The 23,500-nt window shown below is 37.0% G+C and overlaps 1 protein-coding gene and 1 long non-coding RNA gene across 6 annotated transcripts in view; one reads left to right on the top strand and one right to left on the bottom strand.

Annotated features, from left to right (window-relative positions):
- The window catches only part of ADK (adenosine kinase), a 566,593-nt gene that overhangs the window by 349,090 nt on the left and 194,003 nt on the right, over nt 1-23,500 (bottom strand). The window lies entirely within an intron of this gene.
- Nucleotides 14,710-16,526, top strand: LOC123333444. Its single transcript, XR_006550852.1, has 2 exons — nt 14,710-14,748; nt 16,337-16,526. It is a non-coding gene; the product is annotated as an uncharacterized LOC123333444 (long non-coding RNA).

Below are 23,500 nucleotides of genomic sequence, written 5' to 3'. Positions count from 1 at the left end.
CTGAGTCATGAAAATGTATGTTCAATTTTAAAAGAAATGTCAAACTGTTTCCAGAATGGCTGTGTCATTCTATATTCCCACCAGCAATGTATGAGAGAGCCAGTTCTTCTGTATTCTCATCAGGATTTGTTACTGTCATCACTTAAAACTGTTAGCTAATTAAAGATGTGCAATGCTTCACATGTTTTTAACTTGCACTCTTCTGATAGCTAAAGATAATGAAAATGTATTATACACTTATTTGCCATTTTGACATGATTTTAAGATGGAATAAACAATAATATTTCCAAGTGTGTAGTTAATAAGGTCTCTCACATAAGTAAATAGTATGACAAGGATAAATAAACAAAACTTAATGAAGCTTTATGAATAAAAAGTGGAGACAGACACTTAAGTACAGAAAGTGTAATCTAATTTATTTAGGAAATATCACTATAGGGATGATCTGATTGAAGTTATTTATTATGATAACCCAGAAAAGGGACTTAGAAGTCATAGAGCATGCATAGGACACAGATGCTATCAGTGTCCCTGCGTGTTCTTTGAACCTAACAGTTTACTCTGGCTCAAGGCTTCTAAATGCCACAAGCTTCCTCTCTGCCCCAGAGGGATCTTCTCCTGAACTGGTGAAAGCTACTGTGCCCATGTGGGCACTAGGCAGGTGCACAGTCCTCTAAACCACACAACACAATCAGTAACAGGAAATATACTTGCATTTTCCATGAGTTAATTCTGAAAATGATATCAACACTGCTGCTGCTGCTAAGTCGCTTCAGTCATGTCCGACTCTGTGTGACCCCATAGATGGCAGCCCACCAGGCTCCCCCATCCCTGGGATTCTCCAGGCAAGAATACTGGAGTGGGTTGCCATTTCCTTCTCCAATGCATGAAAGTGAAAAGTGAAAGTGAAGTCGCTCCATCGTGTCCGATCCTCAGCGACCCCATGGACTGCAGCCTTCCAGGCTCCTCCATCCATGGGATTTTCCAGGCAAGAATACTGGAGTGGGGTGCCATTGCCTTCTCCAGTATCAACACTGATTATTCCTAAAGTTTCCCAACAGGATAAAGCCCCAGTATCCTATTGTGATAGTAGGCTTAATGACTTTTTATGAGCTGCTCTGTCTTCCCTGAATCACCTCCTGCCAACCTTTCAAGAGACACCTGCATGTCCCAAATTGGCATTTTAAAATTCTTGTCCTAGGTTCTGCTGCTAGGAGAACCTATAAAAATTAAACCACCTATGAAAACAAAAAAAGTCTCACTAAAAATAAAAATATTTTTTAAAAGTAGTGACAACTAGCAACATGTATAAGTTTTCCCTTTTCTATTTAATGTTTCTACTTACTACTATTAACTACAGTCACTATTACAAAATTCTCTTCAACTGTAAATTAACAGCACTTTGGATATTGAAAACAATTTCTAACATGTACATTAATCAAAATTCAATAGTGAAAATTTATAGATGTTTATGACTATAAATGGGCTTCCCCAATGGTTCAGCGGTTAAAAGAATCTGCCTGCAATGCAGGAGACGTGGGTTTGATCCCTAGGTTGGGAAGATGCCCTGGAGCCGGGCATGGAAGTCCACTCCAGTATTCTTGCCAGGAGAATCCCATGGACAAAGGAGTCTGGCGAGCTACAATTCACAGGGTCACACAGAGCTGGACACGACCGAAGTGACTGAGCACGCCTGCACATGAATATAAATGTGAAAAAATTTCAACCTGTGAAATGTAATAATTTCAACTTTTAGATTCAACTTAATATGATTATAGAGACCACAGAAAACAAATACATCAAGGGTTACTATAAAGCTACAGAAATCACCACAGCATATTGGAAACAGAGTAAGACATATAGATCAATGGGACAGAACATACAGTACAGAAAAACAACCACAGAATTGATTTTGAAAAAAGTACAAAGGCAATTACAGTGATTTAAAAAGATTTCAGGAAAGGGTAATGGTTGGAACAAGTGGATACCTATATGCCAAAGTGAGGATTAAAAAGAAACATTGCTACCTATCTCATTCTACAAACACAAAAACTCAAAATGGAATACAGACCTAAATATAACAAGTAAAACAATGAAATTTCTAGAAGAAAATATAGAAGAATATAGTTCTGACCCTCAACTAGGGTCGAAAAATGAACATGATTTATTTTTTTTTTAAAAGATCTGAATATTGCTCTAAAGAAGGTATACAGATAGTAAAAAAAAAAAAAAAAAAAAAAGAATAATATGCTCAAAATCGTTAGGAAGTATAAATAAAACAATGAGAAACTACTTTACCCCTGTTACAGTGGATAAATAACAAAAGCCAACAATACCAAGTACTGGCAAGAATGTGAAGCCACTAAATCTCTTAATATACTGCTGGTGGGAATGTAAAATGATAACAGCCACTTTGACAGTTTCTTATTAAGCATGTGATCCAGCAATTCCACTTCTAGCGAAATGAAAACATTTGCTAATAAAGAATATATACAGAAATGTTTATAGCAGTTTTATCAGTTATCACCAAAACTGGAAACAATCTAAGTATTCCTCCATTAGGGACAGATATACAAGCTGCAGTACATCAACATGATGGAATATTACTCAGTCACAAAAGAAACAAACTACTCATACTCAATAAAAGGTATGATAATCTCTGATGTACTTGTGCCAACCAAAGCAAAGAAAATTCAACAGTTATGGACTAAATGCAGCCATGAAATTTAAAAACTCTTGCTCCTTGGAAGAAAAGCTATGACAAAGCTATACAGCATGTTAAAAAACAAACACATTACTTTGCCAACAAAGGTCCATCCAGTCAAAGGTATGGTTTTTCCAGTGGTCACGTATGAATGTAAGAGTTGGACCACAAAGAAGGTTGAGGGCCAAAAAATTGATGCTTTTGAACTGTGGAGTTGGAGAAGACTTTTGAAAGTCCCTTGAACAGTAAGGAGATCAAACCATTCAATCTTAAAGGAAATCAGCTCTGAATATTAATTGGAAGGACTGAGGCTAAAGCTGAAACTCCAATACTTTGGCCACCTGATCAGAAGAACTGACTCACTGGAAAAGACCCTGATGCTGGCAAAGATTGAAGGCGGGAGGAGAAGGAGACAACAGAGGATGAGATGGTTGGACAGCATCACCAACTCGATGGACATGAGTTTGAGCAAGCTCCAGGAGTTGGTGATGGACAGGGAAGCCTGGCATGCTACAGTCCATGGGGTCACAAAGAGTCAGACATGACTGAGCGACTGAACTGAACTGATGGACTAAATGATTCCATTTATATGTGTCAGGAACTCAAGTGAATTGAAGAAAGATGGGCTGTCAGATATCAGCGTAGTTGATTAAGACAAGCCAGGAATTACCTGGTGATCCAGGTGATTAAGAGGGCTTCCCTGGTGGCTCAGCAGTAAAGAATCTGCCTGCTAAGCAGGAGATGCAAGTTTGATCCTGAGGTCAGGAACGTCCCCTGGAGACACAAATGGCAACCCACTCCAGTATTCTTGCCTAGGAAATCCCATGCAAGGCCTGGCAGTTACAGTCCATGGGGTCACAAAGATTCAGACATGACACAGCAACTGAGCATGCATGCACACCAGTGGTTTGGATTCTATCTTTCAAGGCTGAGAGCAAGGGTTTAATTCCTGGTTAGGGAACCAAGAACCCATAAGCTGTGCACCAAAAATTTAAAAAAGACAACAAATCAAACTGAAACTAATTAAGTCTTTCATCATTTACAGTGATACTATAAGAAAGAGACTAATTTGCAGCAACATGGATGGACCTAGAGATTGTCATACTGAGTGAAGTAAGTCAGATAAAGACAAATACATGATACAGATTATATACAGAATCTATAAGAACAAAAAAAGGTACAAATTAACTTATCTACAAAACAGAAATAGAGTTACAGATGTAGAAAATAAACTTATGGTTACCAGGGGGCAAAGGGGAGGAGGGATAAATTGGAGGATTAGGATTGACATATAAACACAAGTATATATAAAATAGATAACTAATAAGGACCTACTGAGAACTCTACTCAATACTATATAATGACCTACATGGGAATGGGAATAGATTCTAAAAAAGTGTGGATAAATGTATATGTGTAACAAATTCACTTTGCTTTACACCTGAAACAATATTGTAAACAATTACACTCTGATAAAAATTAAAGAAAAAAAAAAAGAGGTTAAATTGTAGAAAGTGTCAGGTCCCTACTGCTCCATATGTTCCCCCCAAAGACCAGTACACTAATCAAAGATCAGGTGAATCTTAACCAATGTGGGGGTTGCTTCACTTCCAAGATCAGATCAGATCAGTCGCTCAGTCGTGTCCGACTCTTTGCGACCCCGTGAATCGCAGCACGCCAAGCCTTCCTGTCCATCACCAACTCCCGGAGTTCACTCAGACTCATGTCCATCGAGTCAGTGATGCCATGCAGCCATCTCATCCTCTGTCATCCCCTTCTCCTCCTGCCCCCAATCCCTCCCAGCATCAGAGTCCTTTCCAATGAGTCAACTCTTCACATGAGGTGGCCAAAGTACTGGAGTTTCAGCTTTAGCATCATTCCTTCCAAAGAAATCCCAGGGCTGATCTCCTTCAGAATGGACTGGTTGGATGTCCTTGCAGTCCAAGGTACTCTCAAGAGTCTTCTCTAACACCACAGCTCAAAAGCATCAATTCTTCGGCGCTCAGCCTTCTTCACAGTCCAACTCTCACATCCATACACGACCACAGGAAAAACCATAGCCTTGACTAGACGAACCTTTGTTGGCAAAGTAATGTCTCTGCTTTTGAATATGCTATCTAGGTTGGTCATAACTTTCCTTCCAAGGAGAGTCTGCAAAAAAAGGCTCCAGTAGTTTTAAGACCTTGGGTCTGGAGTAAGATGGAAGGAGAGCCAGGTGTAGAAAAGTATTGAGTACTAAGTCACAGAACAGAAAGGTGTCTTCAAAATTCTTTAACTTCCCTAATAAGAAGGTCTTCACATAGAAATCTAAGCCAGGTCTCAATGAAAGCCCCAGTCAAGTTTCCAAACGAAGGCACTTGGCCTAGGAATACTGACATGTGTAAGGATGAGCATGGTTGGCCATGTGGGACGAGTCCTTGACTGCAACTCCCTTCAGAGACAGTTGATTGGCTTTGTACCAAGTCAGGAGTAGGGAGGGCAGCTTTCCCATTTAAAGCCCACCATATAAAACCTTTGTCAATCTCTATGACGCCTTGAAAAATCACATGTGGGTTTTCAGCCAGGAGCTGGATCTCTCAATATGAAACACTGTAAAAGGTTAAACTATAAAAACAGAAAACTATGAGATATGGGATTTGATTTTATCATGTTTTAAAAGCTAATTACAAAAAAAAAAAAGTCTGGTACTAATTCATTGACAGAAGACATGAGACTCCTGAGTCAAAGGGAAAGACTTTATTTTACTCAAGGCAAGGCATTCAAATATAGGCATATTTGCACTATTTCCCCTTGCTCCAAGTCCTATGGAGGTAATAGGATATGGTTCAGAGAGATGCTATATATGCTCTGGGTTTCCACTGGCAGGTGAGGAACATAAAGCTTGGGGACTCTACCAATTTTATAGCAAACAGTAACTAAGTCTGCTCTTTGTCTGGCAAGAGACAGTTACCTCATGTCTTAAGTCCACCAGCTGTATAAATAATACTGAGAAATGTCCCAGGAAAGAGAGCAATCAGAGCCTTATGGTCTTGGCACATCAACCAAGGAGGTCTATATCTGCCAACAAAAACAGAGCACTGATTGCTAGGAGCTGAGGTGGGGAAAAGGTTGACTACAATAGAGCACAGGGGACATTTGGGGTAGGGGAACTAAAATATATCCTGTACCCTGGTACTGGCTACATGACTGTGTGCATATGTCAGAACTGACACAACCGTACATTAAAAAGTCAATTTTATTGCATGTACTTTACACCTAATTTTTACACCTAAAATTTTACTTGTTACACCTAAAATTTTCTAATGGTTAAAAATATTAAGGGAAAAGAAAAGGTAAATCTTTTTTTTTAAAAAAAGGAAAGGTATCTAGCACCTTGTGGTAACATCCCCAATGTCCTTCTCTCCATATGTCTTCTTTCCATTGCCAACTACTTAACAATGTTTCCAGCATTCATTTAATTAATTAAAACTTTTAGATATATTTAAATCACCTCTTCAGACATATTAAATCAGAACTCATAGTTTCTAAATCTCTTGTTGGCTTTTACAATAATTTGAGAAAGAAACGAGCTTAAACGTGTAAAATAAATTAAAAACAAATATAGTTCACTGCTGTCTTTCAGCTTTCTAAATTAAGATATCCAAAATACAATAACATTTAGCAAGCTTCCCTTCACCCTCCCTACCACCAATATTAACTGACAAATGGAATAAATTTTCAAAATCATTACACTGCCATTGTTCATGTTTTTCTTATTGACCAGTGATCTAAACATTCATTTTAGTTAAGGAGGTTTTTAATAGAACGTAACATCTGTTTTATGTTACATGCGAGACAGCAGAGTTCTTCCTCTCTGACTGGATTATTAATGCTCATGCCTTCTATGGAGTTATTCTCTTCATCTGCATCCCCACACTAGCTCTCTAAAGTGCAACATGCCCCCTGATGTAATACATTTTCCTGCTAACTGTATAATACTGTAGATACCATAACTTTAATGCGACATGCTGGTATTTCTTTTTTAAACCACAAATGCATTTCTTATTCTCAATCACAAATTTAAATTTCCTGTATATTCCCAGCCCACCAGCCATTTTTTGTTTAAAATTGCTGAATAAAAATAGATGAATTCAATTTTTTGACTTGTCATCTCATTTTTTATAGACCTCTCTCCAACTCTGAGAATGGAAAAGTAAAAAGACATTTCTTTTTATCCTTTTACTATTAAATCAACTTAAGCTTAAAACACTGCAAACTGCTACTCTGGAGAGTAACATAAGTCCAGAACACATGTAAAATTATTTAATATAATGTTTGCATTAAATCCAAGACAAATATCTTTAATAAAGGCATTCTCATCTCTACAATTATTTTAACATGAATATATTTTTGCTTTTATTTCAAAAGCCCTCAAATTTGACATACATTCCTCATCGTATTTCTGAGGTTTACACCAAGATTTGAGACCATCCTAACATTTCACTGATTAAAATGAAAATAAAATATGCCAAATGGAGTTACTGTATTTCTATGACCTTCAGTTTTTCTTGTACAGTATTTTGTTCTTTATGAATGAAATTCTGACAAAGTTGAGACAAACCACATAACTACTAATGATTCTCAATTAGTTCTTAAGTTCATTTCCCTTGCCTAATTCTAAGAAAACTACATGTGGTTTAAACCACTGGTATTTCTTGCTTTCTGCCAATACACAAACCTTCCTTTTTTGTGTGTTGAAAACACTTCCATGAATAATTATAATAGTCTCCAAAGAGACCAGATGGTAATAAACTCTAGAGCAGATTTGGAAACTAACCATAAATTTACCTTTTCATAGTCTCACCATCATAATATAGCTCTTTGTGCTAACCACTAAAAGAAAAATACTGGTGATAGAAACAATATGAGTATATTTTAAACTTAAATAAAAAGATACACAGTAATGTTAAGATCATTCAAAACTACATATACCTCTCATTTTATATTGCTATCATAAACAATTTTTAAGAGAGCATCAGCTTAATAGAGTATGGCATTACTAATCCCATTATATAGCAATTTTTTACATTAGCAAATTATTATTAAAGTAAAATTCAAGAAATATGATCCAGCTAAAGGCAACAAATGATTTCAAAGTTAAAGAAATAGAAATATAGGCTAATGTTCCATAGAATTACACTGATTTTTATTCCATTATTCTTCTGGGAAATTAAATTATTCTGGCCTTGCTACTTTGATTGAAGTAAAATGACTTAAATAATCATTTATCAATGTATTTAGAGTATCATATTTCTGAGAAATAAAAATCAAGTATGGTTTTCAAAACTAGAAGCATGATTTAAAACTTGGAAAACACATCAGTAAGATTGAAATTTAGGCATTTCCCTGCATCTGTAAAGAACAAAAATTAGCCCATGAATAGCTTATTTTTGTACTTCTTGATGTAAGCAACAATAGTAAATTATAATAATAGTAGTATTTTCTGTACGCATTGTAATATTCCTATCTGTAATGTCTCTGGTATTAAATTATTCTTATAGCTCATATAAAGTCACACAACAATGGGAGTAGAGAGAAAACAAAGAGAAATAAAAATAAGGGCAGAAAAAAAGAATGTTTAAATAAAAACAGGAAATATGAAAGAGGATTGGTGGCGAAGAGATTGCAGAAAACAAAAATAAAGACTGATGTCTGTCCAAAAGTTGTATTATCGTTTTGTTTGCTATCGTAAATGAGGTTTAGTTTCTAGCATCTATTAATATAAGCACCTCAACATTTTAATTTTAAATGCAGCTAATGTATTAGTTCTTTGTTGACAACAGTATTTACTTCATTCTATTGAGGTTTTACACAAAAGACACAATAAACGTGCGTCTGTGCTTAGTCGCTCAGTTGGGTCTGACTCTAACGCCATGGACTGTAGTCCGCCAGGCTCCTCGGTTATCATTCTCCAAGTAAGGATACTGGAATGCGTAGCCATTCCCTTCTCCAGGGGATATTCCCGACCCAGGGATGGAACCCATGACTCCTGCACTGCATGTGGATTCTTAACAGTCTGAGCCACCAGGGAATTCCCTCAACAAAAGTAGTGCTAAATTATTTTTCCATTTTATCTATAAAATAGGATACTGTCATTAGAGATAAAAGAGGCAGACTGTACTAAGGAAACATATACCTGTTTTCTTTAATGGAAGTTGTTTCAGCATCTCCAGAGAAGATCCTATTTTTCCTTTGTTTTATTACTATGGGTCCAAATTATAGATTTTGGCACAATGAACCATCCTTGCATTCCCAGAATTAATCCTATTTCTCAGTTTGATCACTGACAATTATTAACGTGGCACTAAATTTAAACTGAAATTTACTTCCAAATATTGTACTTGAGGCTTTTCTTCACAATAGTCATAAATAGTATTAATCTACACTTTTAGTTTTATGTCTGCTTCTTCCTTTTTCTTTCTGCTTTCCTTGTTGGGTTATGGTATCAATGTGAGACAAGCTTGAAAGAAAAGAAAAGAAAAGGTTTTTTCACCTACACTGCTCAATGGTCTATCTTCAAATAATCTACTCTTCACAAGTCTGGTATATTTTCTAAGCAAAATTATCTGGGATTTTCACACTTGTGGAGAGGAAGCTTGTTGATAATCTGTATTTCTCATATGAGCATTATACCACTCAGATTTTTCTCTTTTTAGAATGAAGTTTTGGTGATTTATTTCTCTCAGAAAATAGTTTACTCCATCCAAGTAATTCATGTCATCCAGAGAAATTGAAATGTAAACTTTCAATGAGATCTTCTTTTTACATAGCATATTGATAAAGAAGATCCCAAGTATACTCTGAATGGTAAGGATGTACTAAAACAAACATGTTCATTCAGTTCTGATGGAAATAAAAATTGGTAAAATGTTTATGTGGACAAATTTGCTTATTTGCTTAAAAATTTACCATGTCTATGCTCTTTCAGTCAGCAATTTTATTTCTAAAACTAAATTATAAAGACATACAAATGGAAAACAACATGTATATTAAGGCACTCCTAAAGCATCTCTATAAACCATTTAAATGTCAAGAAGTAGTAATTAATCAAATTATAATACTATCACAGAATGGACCATTATAGCCATTAAAAAGAACTAGCCAGATTTATTTCATACTGATATGGAACGATCTCCAAGATATACTATTAAGAAAAAAATTGAAAATACAAAACTGTATATATAGTATAACACATGACAAAAACACACATTGACAGATATGCACATAGTTGTAAAAGAATAACATATTTCTAGAAGGATACAAGAAATCTGTTATAGGAATCACATCTAATTAAATGAGCTAGGTGAGCAGAGTATGGGAACAGGAAGAAAATCTACTTTTCACTACATAGTCTTGTACATTTAAAAATTTGGACTCTGTGACTCTTAGTTATCTGTTGCTACCAAATACAGTGGCTTAAAGTAAGAAACGTAACCTTATATAGTTTTTAATGGGTCAGGAATTTGGGAGTAGCTTAGCAGAGGAGTTGTGGCTCAGAGTATCTCATTAGGTTATAGTGACTGGGGCTGGCTCCTGCACATGGCTAGCATGTTGGTGCTCCTTGGAGGTGGAAAACTTTAGTTCCTTCCCATGTGGACCTCTCCACTGACTGATTAAGTATCCTCATGACATACCAGTTGACTTTATTACTATGGGCATCCAAAAGAAAATAATGTGGAAGCAACAATACCTTTAAGGGCCTAGCCACAGAAATGGCACATCATCAATGCCATACATTCTATTTGTTAGAAACTAGTTACTAAGTTTGGCCCATATTTAAGAACAGGGAAATTAGACTCCACCTTTTAAATATAAGAATGTCAAAGAACTTGAGAGCGATACTTTTAAAAAGCCGAAACATACATATTGCATTTTGGGAAATATAAATAGAAGAATATTAGAAAATTAAATAAAAAGATGGCTATAACTCTGTGTAAGACAAGCTTTATTTTTTGGCCCTGTCTCATGGCTTTGTGGGATCTTAGTTCACTGCTGCTGCTAAGTCACTTCAGTCGTGTCTGACTCTGTGTGACCCATAGACGGCAGCCCACCAGGCTCCCCCATCCCTGGGATTCTCCAGGCAAGAACACTGGAGTGGGTTGCCATTCCCTTCTCCAGTGCATGAAAGTGAAAGTGAAGTCACTCCGTCATGTCCGACTCTTTGCGACCCCATGGACTGCAGCCTATCAGGCTCCTCTGTCCATGGGATTTTCCAGGCAAGAGTACTGGAGTGGGGTGCCATCGCCTTCTCCCTTAGTTCACTGACTAACCTGGGCCCTCAGCAGTGAAAGCACCAAGTCCGAACCACTAGACTGCCAGGGAATTTCTGACAAACTTTTATCATTTACCTAAAGAATGACAGAGAGAACTGGAATTTAATTTTTATGAGATAACAACACATATCTCAATCTCTACATTTGTATCTAAAATAAGAAACAGCAATTGAATGTATAATAAAGGACTATTTTGAAAATGGCTCTGAACAGTGCCAATATGTCAGTGTGTACCACTTATTCATACAAATATGTTATGAAAACACGGAAAAATTAAATCACATAATCTTTAATGATGATACTGAAGTTTAATAACATCTGTGAAATGATTTTATGTGCCAGCACCTTACTGAGTAGTACATACTCTTCTTATATTTTACATTTCACCCTCACAAAGCCAAGTGTACAGTGTGCATTTTACAGTGGACAAATGAGCCAACAGAGGCACGGGAAAAAGTGAAATTCAGTCAGTTGCGTCTGACTCTTTGCGACCCTATGGACTGTAGCCCGCCAGGCTCCTCTGTTCACGGAATTCACCAGGCAAGAACACTGGAGTGGGTTGCCATTTCCTTTTCCTGGGGATTTCCCCAACCCAGGGATTGAGCTCAGGTCTCCTGAATTGCAGGCAGAATTTTTTACTGTTTGAGCCACAGGGAAACCCTAGTGGTCCATAAATATTCTTTACCATTTGAGCCTACCAGGGAAGCCTTGTTTGGATGACTTGCCCAACGTCATCCAAACAAGTTTGTCATGTCATCTAAATATATATATGGTTACCAGAACTAAGCACCATATTCAAGAAATATACTCTTCTTAGTCCATTTTCCTTCATTTTCAATATTCTTTTTACATTACTCTCCCTAACATTGTGTTTTGGTCGTTCTATAAACCTACATGACACAAACTGAATTTGCCTTAAAAACAAAGCAAACGTTTTCTCCTCCAAGTTCTCCAATTGTAAGAACTATATAAACACACACACCGACTCACATACAAGTGGAAAGAAAAAAAAATTGTCATTTTTTTTCTTTTCTTTACATTTCAATTTTCTAACATGAGTTCTAAGTTGAACAAAGCCATTTGAAAAAATGTTAAGGAGCCCTTAAGGGGGTGAGGATAAAGCATCAACCTGCTACAGCTTCCTATATGAAAGGTTTAATTATACACAGAACAGCCCAATGGCTGAGCTTGCTACTCCACCTACAACATAGTCAATGCAAAAGTATGAGCCCTCTCAAGTCAGCTATGTACATGTCCCAAGCCATGTACATTACTTGCAGTCACTGCTGCTACAAAATTAAACCTCAACCCTTAGGTGCTTAAAGGAGATGGCTAAGAATTGATAGTTTCTGCTTTTAAAATAACTGCAACACTGACTACATTATTAGTGAGTATGATCTTTCACATTTAGTGTAATTTTCCACAGGGTAGGATTAAATCTGTAAGTTTAGGGAAGGAAAAATGAACTATTTTAAATAATTTAAAGTTGTATTCTATATACTTAGAGGTTTAAAATCTTTCACCATTTAAGATAAATGATATATTTATGTAAATGCTTCACATTTACATAGTAGCAAAGTAGTAATAAAAAGTAGTTTAGTTCCCCAGTATTTTTAGATAACTCTTAGGGGTTCAAATATTACTTTCAAATGTGAATTGCATTAGTTTACCCAATGAACATTTCATTCAATTTTTAACACAAGAGAAAGTGATAACTTCACATAAAGTGCAAATACCTAGTGGTCCATAAGTAGGAAAACTTACTTTTCTGAACTTAACGGAAAATAACCTGATCTATACAATGAACTATTATTTAATTGCTCATATTTGCATAAACTGTATGCCATATTCATAAAGCATAATAATTGGTATTGCTTTCATAAAATCAAACCTAAGCTCATTTTGTCCGATCACAAATTTTTTAATTATAAAAATGTTCAAATTTTTCTGTTACATATTGTTAAATCACTTCTAAATACACAAAGATTAAACAGCAAAGCTCATCAATTTAACTATACACCACCTGCAATCAACCTGCTACTCTTACCAAGAACAGAGCTTCTCAATGGTCAGCTAACTTTCAACCAACCATCCAGTCTTCTTCCCACTTATTTGAAAGCTGCTAATTTTCATGCAGAGACTTTATGAAAAGTTGGAAATTATAGCTCATGATAGAATGGACAGCAATTACTACCCAGTAAGATCTATGAAAATGAGTCCAAGGATTGTATCACTGCATACTGGATTCTAAATGCTTTACATGGGAGGGATTCAGGCAGGAGAATAGAATGAAATAGGGTTCCTTAGGTCAATTTTTCATTTATCTCACCAACCCCTGTGTATATATGCATACATATTTATCTTTACGGCCAACCATACAAGTGTCTAATTTTAAAAAGAGAAAATATTCCTTATCTTATTTACCTTGCACTTATTTCAAATTCCATTAACAAAAAATTCAGGCCTTTCATTTCTTAATAATATATTGTTGCTGTTGTTTAGTTGCAAAGTCATGGCCAACTCTTTTGCGACCCCATAGTGCCAGGAGCCGGCATATTGCATATTGAGTGCATATTGCATATTGAGTGCAGCACTTTCCACAGCATCATCTTTCAGGATCTGGAATAGCTCAACCAGAATTCTATCACTGCCGGGAGCCAGCGTGAGGCACTCCGCCCCAGTGTGAGGCACTCCACCCATGACAAGGTCATGAGGAAAGAGGCTCGGCATACGCAAAGGCGGGATCGAGCCTCAGGAGTCCCCCTGGAAATTCTCGAGCATCTACCCCCAAAACCAGAGTCTGCCTACTTTCTGCTTTGTGCTTTCACCTACACCTCTGACTTTACAGGGGGCTGTCCCCCACTACCTCTCTCTGAAAAAAGAGTTAGCTTACAGCTCCAGTTAATAATTCCTGGGTGTGACAGTGTTTCAACCTACAAACTCCTTTGGAAATCCTCTAGCCTGCCTGAATAGGTTTTTCCGGCCACATGTGATTGTTCAGAGCCTCCCAACTGTGAGAGGCAGGAGATGTTCTAAACTGTCTAAACACAGATTCCTTTGAGTAGTTAAATGATTGATTAGAAATTGTATTGGTGAAGGGTCTTTCACTTATTGGGCCAATGTTTGCTGCTAAGTCTCCATACTCCTTACCTACTGTGTCCTTGGCAGTGTATTGATTGATATAATGGGTGTATAGAAATGTAAGTAGTAACCTCAATGTTTGTAACCTTGGACCCTTGAGTTAATTCTTTTCTTGATTGAGCCCACCTCACCTTTGCCCTATAGGAATGCAGCTTTGTGCAGTGCTTTTTTGGAGGCTGGTGCCTGACTTTGGAATAATCACCTTTAGAGAAAAATAAGTTTCTTAAAATGTTAACAGGCCTCCTGGCCAGAAGATAATGTAAATCACCTGAACTTTTGCATATGATAAGTTTGAGAGCCTGGCTTTGATTAGAACCAGGAACTGCTGTCCTTGCGTGACTCCACCCCTTCCCCCATTATCCTCTATACGTAACTTAAGGTATAAAAACTACTTTGGAAAATAAAGAGCGGGCCTTGTTCACCGAAACTTGGTCTCCCCATGTCGCTCTCTCTCCCAAATTCTGGCTGAGTCTCCATCTGGAGAGCGGAACCCGCCATGCTTGCTAATTATGCCTGGGCTTCTAAGAGCCGACCGGGGAGGCCTCAGTGTCTCCTCTCCTTCGGGAGAACGGAAGGACGCCTGCGGCCTATGTAAGTGTTGCAAACTTCTTGTCTTGAAGTTTTATTGGTCTCCCGCGTAAACCAACTACTCAGCCTCTTTTCTCTACTGAATTTTCCTACTGAGCTATCCTCATTCTATTACTCTTTATATCCTTAATTAACGTTTAATTAAGCAATTGTTTCCTGATCCTCGCCTACACCGTCTCTCCTTCGAATACCCTGGATCAGCCGGGGCTGGACCCCGGCACCATAGACTGCACCCTGCCAGGCTTCTCTAACAATGAGATTTCCCAGGCAAGAATGGTGGAGTGGGTTGCCATTTCCTTCTCTAGGGGATCTTCCAGACCCAGGGATTGAACCCATGTCTCCTGCTTGGCAGGCAGATTCTTATCACTGAACCACCTGGGAAGCCCAATATAAATATTAAACAGATACATAATAAAATAATTTTATAAATCAATGTTAATACAATGTCCTGAAAATGTCAAAGAAGGAATGAGTATCTTGACTGGTACAGGAATAAAATTAGAAAATAGGAAGTTATTGGCTCTTAATGGATGGCAACAATGCCTCTGTGGGGGAAAACAAAAGAAACAAGTGGGGAGTAGGGAGTTCAGAGTGTGTGGTCACCTAAAAAGCAGCAATGCACAGGGTAGGTCCTAAGGAAACAAACAGTTTAGTTCACTCTTTTTTATGTTTTAGCTGTGCCACTCAGCTTGCAGAATCTTAGTTGCCCAATCAAGGACTGAACCCAGGCCCCAGAAGTGAAAGTACCAAACCTAACAACTGGACAGCCAGGGAATTCACTTAGCTCACTTTCTTACAGTAAAGATGAGTATCAAGCAAATAAACAGAACCTGGAAAGTACTATCCCAGATTCTCAATTTAACAATTCATTATTATACACTGCAAAGTTGACAGTGAACTACAATACACAGACTATATATGAAGAACAATTTCCTAAGATTTAATATGAACTCTAAAGATTTTAACAGATGATGCATTTACAAATTCAAAAATTTTATCAATAAGCTATTATATTCAAAAGCCTATTCATATAGTACTGTTACAATAAAAACTCTGTCTTAAGAATTTTCTTTTACATACCCTGAATTTCTTCTGGTGGAAATAAGAACATTTTGCAATTATACTCAACTAAGATTTTTAAAAACTTCTTTTCCTACACTTAACTTTAGATATTAACAGCTAAACTGAGGGCTTAAAGGGGAACCCTAAATGAGCATGTCTTAGAAATGCTTTAAAATTCCTTATTTACATAGCATAAAATGTGTTAAGCAAAATTCAGACCTTTTATTTAACTCTCAGAAGTTAGCTTATTTGCCCACTAACATAAGTAAAAATCATGACATTATTTTATTAGGTATGGTGAATATCTTATGATATCATGTATTCAAAAAGACTATAAACATCCTGAATACCAACTTAAATAAGGGTATTTTAGGGTCCCACATTTTACTTTATCATATCTATTATTAATGTGATAAATCACCATCACATTACATCTGTGAGTCCTTCAAATCAAAAATAGTTATGTAAAAGCTAAAGCTTGTTGTTTTTTTTTTTTAATTTATTTACTAGTTTTATTTGGCTTTGCCAGGTCTTAGCTGGAGCAGATGGGATCTAGTTCCCCAACCAAGGATTGAACTCGAGCCCTTTGCATAGCCATTGGACCACCAGGGAAGTCCCAAAGCTAAGCTTTTTGATCACTTACTACACGTCAGGCACCTTGCTAGGTAATTTATGCCTATTATTACATTTAATTTTCTTAATAAACTATAAAGTTATGATGTTTTGAGTTATCATATCATTTCACTTGTGAAGAAAACTAATGCTCAAAGAGTTGAAGGCCACTCAATATGAAAGTGAATAACCAGGTCTAAAATAAAGATCTTTGCCTCTGAAGATTATACTATTATAAACTTTATTTATACTGCAGTCAAAACATTTCAATGCATGACATTAAAAGACAAAAATTAATAATTAGATTAAAATAAATATGCTTGTAAAGATGCTATGTTTTCAGCCTGTCCAAAAAAAAAAAAAAAAAACCTAAATAAAATTAGCACAAACCAGAGAATCGAGCACTAAAGAAAAATAAGTTTTCTCATATAGGGTTATGTCTCTTAATCACCTCCATCACTCAAAATTTGTTCACTTAAGTCTTTTAAGTCACACAGATTGCTGGAGATACTAAGGACACAGAGCAAAGAATAAAACAAAGTGCCTGCCCTCAAGAATACACAATAGTAACAGAAGAAAAATATTACAATAATAAATTGTAGTAACAGGCTAAAAAGGAAAAATAATTATGCTATCAACTCAACAATTATTCTTTTCTAATATTTATTTACTTACTTTATCTTTGTCTGTGCTGGGCCTTCGTTGCTACAAATGGACTTTCTTTAGTTGTGGTGAGAAAGGGTTACTCTCTGCTTGCAGTGTGTGGGCTTCTCATTGCGGTGGCTTCTCTTGTGGCTCCAGGGTACAGGCTCAGTAGCTGTGGCACACAGGCCTAGCTGACCAGCCTCATATGGAATCTTCCTAGACCAGGGATCTGACTCATTGGATCCAACTCATTGGATTCCCTGCATTGGCAGGTGGATTCTTTACCACCAGAGAACTTGTCAACAGCTCTTCTTAATAAAAGTTGTGAAAATATAAAGATTAGAATTATTCTTCCCTAACATTAATTATAGGCTTCACAGGTGGCTCAGTGGTAAAGAATCCACCCGTCAAGCAGGAGACGTGGGTTCAATCCCTGGATTGAGAAGATAGCCCGGAGCAGGAAGTGGCAACCCCCTCCACTGTTCTTGCCTGGGAAATCACATGGACAAAGCTAATCCCAAGGTGGGCTACAGTTCATGGATTTGCAAAGAGTAGGACACGACTAAATAGCAGCAGCAATATGAAGTACACATCATATTATCACCTTTGAGCTATTTCAGGAGTTTATAATTATGTATTATATATAGCAATAATTCTTATCTATAAAAATCAAAAATTAAAATCAGTAGAGATGAAAACTGAAATGTCACCCCATCATCGTCATATTTATAGACTGATTCCCTGGACCACATGTATCTCCAGTCCTCAATTCTCCTTAAAATAAACTGCAACATCTTACCTGTACACTAATTAACAATGAGTTAAATAAAATGGTTGGCATGTGTTTATTTTATATCTGAGAGTCATGATTTTCCCTTCTCAGAATGTTAGCATGTAAGAGTACTATGATTATTCCCATTTTACAGAAAAGGAAACCGAAACTTGAAAAGGTCAGGTAACTAGTCCAAGTTTACACTTCTCCAGCTTTATTTACTGCACAAAACATTACTAAGCCCCCCACCACTATGTGATATTAAGCTAAAAATTTACTATTTTGTTTTTCACTTTTACAAAATATCTTATCACCAAAAGTACCAAAGAAAACAGAAATACTCTAGAAAAGCTTATCTTAAAATACACGGCAGTTGACAGTACCACTATACCATTTAATCAGCAAAGACCACCTTCACTATCCAACTAATCAAACAAAAAGTCTGGTGGTCCAGTGGTTAAGAATCCACCCGCCCATGCAGGGGACACAGGTTTAATCCCTGCTTCGCCAAGATCTCACATGTTACATGGCAACTATGCCCCTGCCCCACAGCTAATGAACCACTGCTCGGTCCTACCACCACATTTACAGCCTGTGTGCCTAGAGCCCATGCTCAGCAACGAGACACCACAGTGAGAAGTCTGCACACCCACTTGCTACAGCTAGACAAAGTCCGCACACAGCAACGAAGATCTAGTGCAGTCAAAAATAAATACATAAATCTTAAAAAAAAAAAAGCCTTCCCTATTTAAAAAAAAGTCTAGGCACTCACCTCTACACCAGAAGAGGTCCCATCTTTGTTTTTCAGTTCCAAAAAGTTAATTAATCAACAAGATACTTATTTAAATGTAATTACAAATAGAATAACAGGAAACAGAATCAAGGCAAAAAATGTTATCCCCTGGATGAAATAAGGTCCTGCTATTTCCAGTTTTCCTTACTGAAGCACTTGCTGCTTTACTATTAGGCAGGAGAAACACAACATCAAACTGTAACCATGTTTAATTTCATACCACGGGACAACGCACCACATTAAGGTCCATAAGTGTAAAAGGTACACTTTTGTTTTTAAATAAAGTGCATGCTTTATGATATGTAGGTATAGATTTATACTATACAACCTCAGAGCACACCAAAACTACTAAGACAAAACCAAAGGCATGTTTTACTAATGGTGGCAAAAGAATCCCTAAACAGTCATAAAGTAAGTCCTAAAGGACAAAAAATACAGAAAGAAGGAAAGAGAAAAAGAGGATGGGGAGCTAAGGAAGAAAGAGAAAATATCGGGTTTCGCTTTACATTAAAGAATCTAACAACATAGATGGATGTCACAAACTCATGAAAAATATCATTTAGGAAAACAAAACACTACTTTTTTCACCTCAGTTTACTACAACAGTCATTCACAGTCTAATTCAACAAAGAAAAAGATTACCAAAGAAGCAAGATATTAATTCATACTTAATTTTTTCAGTTACAAGGAGAAATTCACAATATAAAGAGTCAACTTTATTTTGTAAGATTCAAGTTAAAATTATTAAAATAGGCACTAAAAGAAACCTTCTTTTTAGGGACATAAAAGTTTGACAAGATTCTGTGTTGCATCACCATCTGCCACATTCTGCTCTGATATTTATAAATATAGTTGTGCTATTGATGTTTCTACAACTGCTCCAGGTGTAAGGCATTAGAAGGGAGAACTCTCTTTGATCACTCCAATGTCATTTCTTCTCTTTAGATCTAAGCAGTCTAGACTGTTCCCAGATTCCCAGAGATATATCTACTAAAATGCCTTTTAATCTCTAAATAGTTTTTTCAAGTGAAATTGGTCAGAAAATGAAATAATCAGAATACTATTTATTCATATAGGAAAGCCACATAGACTTGTTTCTTTAAAAGAAAAAAAGTCTACAAAAATAAAGATGAGGATCTCGATTTTCATCAATTTTTATTTCTAAATGCTATTGTTACTAAAACACAAGCCCATGTGCCCAACGCACACTGAGTCCAAACAATACTAAATGTCTGAGTTTGGAACAAAGAAAGGTTTACTGAGGGCCATGCAAAGTGATGGGTGCTTCATGCCTTAAAAACCCAAACTCAGGATTTCCCTGGTGGTCCAGTGGTTAAGAGTCCGCCTGCCAGTGCAGGAGACCCTGGATCAATCCCTAGTCGAAAAGATCCCACATGCACTGGTGCAACTCAGCCTGCACTCTAGAGCCGGTGAGCTGCAGTTACCGACACCCGAAACCCACACCCATGCTCCACAACTAGAGAAGTTACTGCAAGAGAAGTCTGCACACTGCAACAAGAGAAAGCCCACATGCAGGAATGAAGATGTAGCACAGCCAAAAATAAATATAAATAAACAATTTTAAAAAATAAAACAAAAAAAAAAACCCAACTCCCCAAAAGCTTTCAGCAAAGCCCTTTTCTATGAAAAGTGAGGAAGAGTTTAGGTTAGTCCTAAACTTCTTGGTAGTAGGTCATGGACAGGTAATGACATTCTTATAAATCTCTACCAAAGAAACATTATTCTATGTTTTTACAAGAAAGGACCAGACCCCAAGGCACAACTTTGACCCTCTGAGATCAGGTCCTGGCTAAGAGGCAGCAGCTCTCAGTTGGTGGCTCCCTCAGGGCAGGGTTGTCAAACCCTGCCCAGATGACATCGCTGGGAGAGACAGGTGCCCAGGACCCAACTGGCCCTCAGGCTCCACAGGCCACCCACACAGCAGAGGCAGGTTCTGTAAACTGTTACATAGGCAGATGGCAGCTCCCACTAGGTGGCAGAGGCAGAGACTGGGGAGAGGTTCCCTGCCGCCTCAAGGCCTGCGCCCGGCCAGTAGTGGGGCCCTGCAGGACACAGCCTTCAGCCTGTGCCCTGGGCACCCCAGCTCACTCACTGACCTGATGCTGGATGAGCTAAGAGCCCTGGGGAGAGGGCCAGGATAAAGTCTTATCGTACTCTCTGACTGGGGACCACCACTCTGTTGGTCATAAGGTGAGTGGGCCCACTCATGGTCCCTCAGGGAAAGTTAATCACTTGGGGGAGGGAACCACTGCAGCACTGACCAGTGGGTGAGCAGGACACTAACAGTCCAAGGTGACCACAGCCTGGTAACAACATGCCGGGAAAACCTGCTGTGCGTTAAGGGCCGTGCATAGCTGTGCTCTATTTTGCTATGACCTAATTGGAAATGTTACAAGGTTCTTAAATTACCAAGCTTACAATTCTGGGTTGAACATGTTTCTATTCAATCCAATATTAACTGTAAACTTTATAAAAAATGTTTGTAGGTATTCAATATATAAAGAGTTTGGGAAAGCTTTAAAACAATTCTGAAACGTGAAAGATTAAGTGATATTTATATGAAAAAAAAATGTGCCCTCCCTAATACACACCCCTCATAGTCATACTGTATAAAACATAAAAATACTGAGAGAAAAAAGATTTCTCTCAAAATTAAAAACACACACACACACACCTTGGTTAAAATTTCAAAACAAAGGCTTATCTAACTGGGAGAAAGATGAGAAATACAAAGACTAAAAAGTCAGTAATCAGAAAACCATGTGAAGAATTAGAAGGATATAAGAATTCAAGAAAAGATCAAGCGAAATGTTTAATGCTTATGTGAAGAAGAGAATCAAATCTATCACTGATGGATTTATATCTATGATTAAGGAAGAAAATTTATAATCAGGAACATATTATACTTTCTAAAGAAAAATGTAGGAGAGAGGGCTATTTGACAAGGAACATATAGAAATTTAGTAGTTTTCAATAAATGATTTAAACTACAGCAAAGAAAGAAGCACTATTTGATGCCCAAGATCTTTGCTTCAAATGAGAAAGAAAAATATATTTAGGAAAATGACAGTTATTAAAGTAATAAGAAAATGATTACCCTTCATTATTGAAGAAAGAATTATAAAAATTCATATAGCCTTAACATTTCAGGGGATGAAAGAGAGAATTAATTGATTCCAAAGACATTATATTCCAGGTAATAAAGACTGAGAAGGCACTTAAAATATCTGACTAGACACCCAGAATATATCCAAAATGACAAAATTTTAACAAGTATAGAACATTAGAAAAATCAGTAAATCAATTTGTGAGGGCACTTCCCTAGTGGTACAGTGGATAAAAATCCACCTGACAATGCAGGGGACATGGGTACGATCCCTAGTCTGGGAAGATTCCATATACTGTAGAGCAGCTAAGCCCATGTGCCACAACCACCAAGCCCACACTCTAGAGAACCTCAACTTCTGAAGCTGCAAGCCACAACTAATGAAGCCCATGAACCTAGAACCTGTGCTCCAACAACAAGAGAAGTTACTGCAATGAGGAGCCCTCGCACTGCAACAAAGAGCAGCCCCTGCTTACTGCCATCGGAGAAAGCCTGCGCTCAGCAACAGACACCCAGTGCAACCAAACATAAAAAATAAACAATCTTTAAAAAATGTACAGGAAGCTTAAAAACAGTGGATTTATATAACTTAAAAACCATATAGGAATACCACATGTATCTGGTCATCAGACTTCTGAAAAATTCAGTAAGTCTGAAAAAATATGAACTATCTAGAAGCAAAAAGATGTCCAAACAAGAAAAACTGCTGTCCCTAAGAAGCATGAAAGAAAGAGCTGGTTTACTCAGAGCTGTATTTAAAATGATGGCTACTTGATTCTCTGACAACCTCCAACTCTTCCCAAATTGAAGCAGACCGTAAGAAGTAGACAACATGTGAAGTGCAACATATGAACAAGTCAAAACTAACGTCCACTAAGGAGGAGAGAAAAATCTCCAGTAAGGAGAGTAATCAGATGTTTCCAGTTAGAACATCTGAGTTCTAGTGCTGACCTGCTTTGTTAACCACTATGACATTTTACCTATGTTATTTAATTAGAATCTTATCATTAAAACAGAAACCACATATTTTTTTCTGTCTCATAGGCTGTCATGAGGATCTAAAGGTTGAGCAAGTATACAACACAGGTATACAATAAAGATTGCAAAGAAACAACACTTTACAAAAACCAATAGCACCAGCATAAGAAAAGAAATCAATAGACCATTGGCCTTAACAGTGACCAACTTTTTAGAATTCCAGCCCAGGAACAAATATATCAGACTTTTATATATGTAAATATATGTATTTTATATATATGTATATTTGCTGTATACATATATATATGCATATATATGTATGTGTATATATATATACATATGTATATAATGGCAAAACAATAATTAGGGAGCAATTGATGAGACAGGCAGCTCCAAACTCTAAGAAGTATTAGGGGAAAAAAAACAACCATCAAGAATACCAAGATATTATGTATTATAGGAATCACAGAAAAGAGGAAAGAGCAGAAAAAAATAACTGAAGACATAATGGTCAAAAACATCCCAAATTGATGAAATACATGCACCTATACATCAAAGAAGCTCAACAATGAAAGAGATCCGTACCAAGATTTGACTAAACTATCAAAAGACAAAGAATCTTAAAAGCAGAGAGAGGCAATTTGTCAAGAATAAAGGGTCCTCAATAATTGTAAAAGCTGATTTCTCATCAGAAACCATGGAGACTAGAAGGCAATGATATGACATATTTCAAGTAATGAACTGTCAACCAAGAATTCTACACAGA

The sequence above is a fragment of the Bubalus bubalis genome, chromosome 4, assembly GCF_019923935.1.
Source record: "Bubalus bubalis isolate 160015118507 breed Murrah chromosome 4, NDDB_SH_1, whole genome shotgun sequence".
Classification (NCBI taxonomy): Eukaryota; Metazoa; Chordata; class Mammalia; order Artiodactyla; family Bovidae; genus Bubalus; species Bubalus bubalis.
Note: the sequence above shows the minus strand (reverse complement) of the source record. Positions and strands in the feature narration are given on the sequence as shown.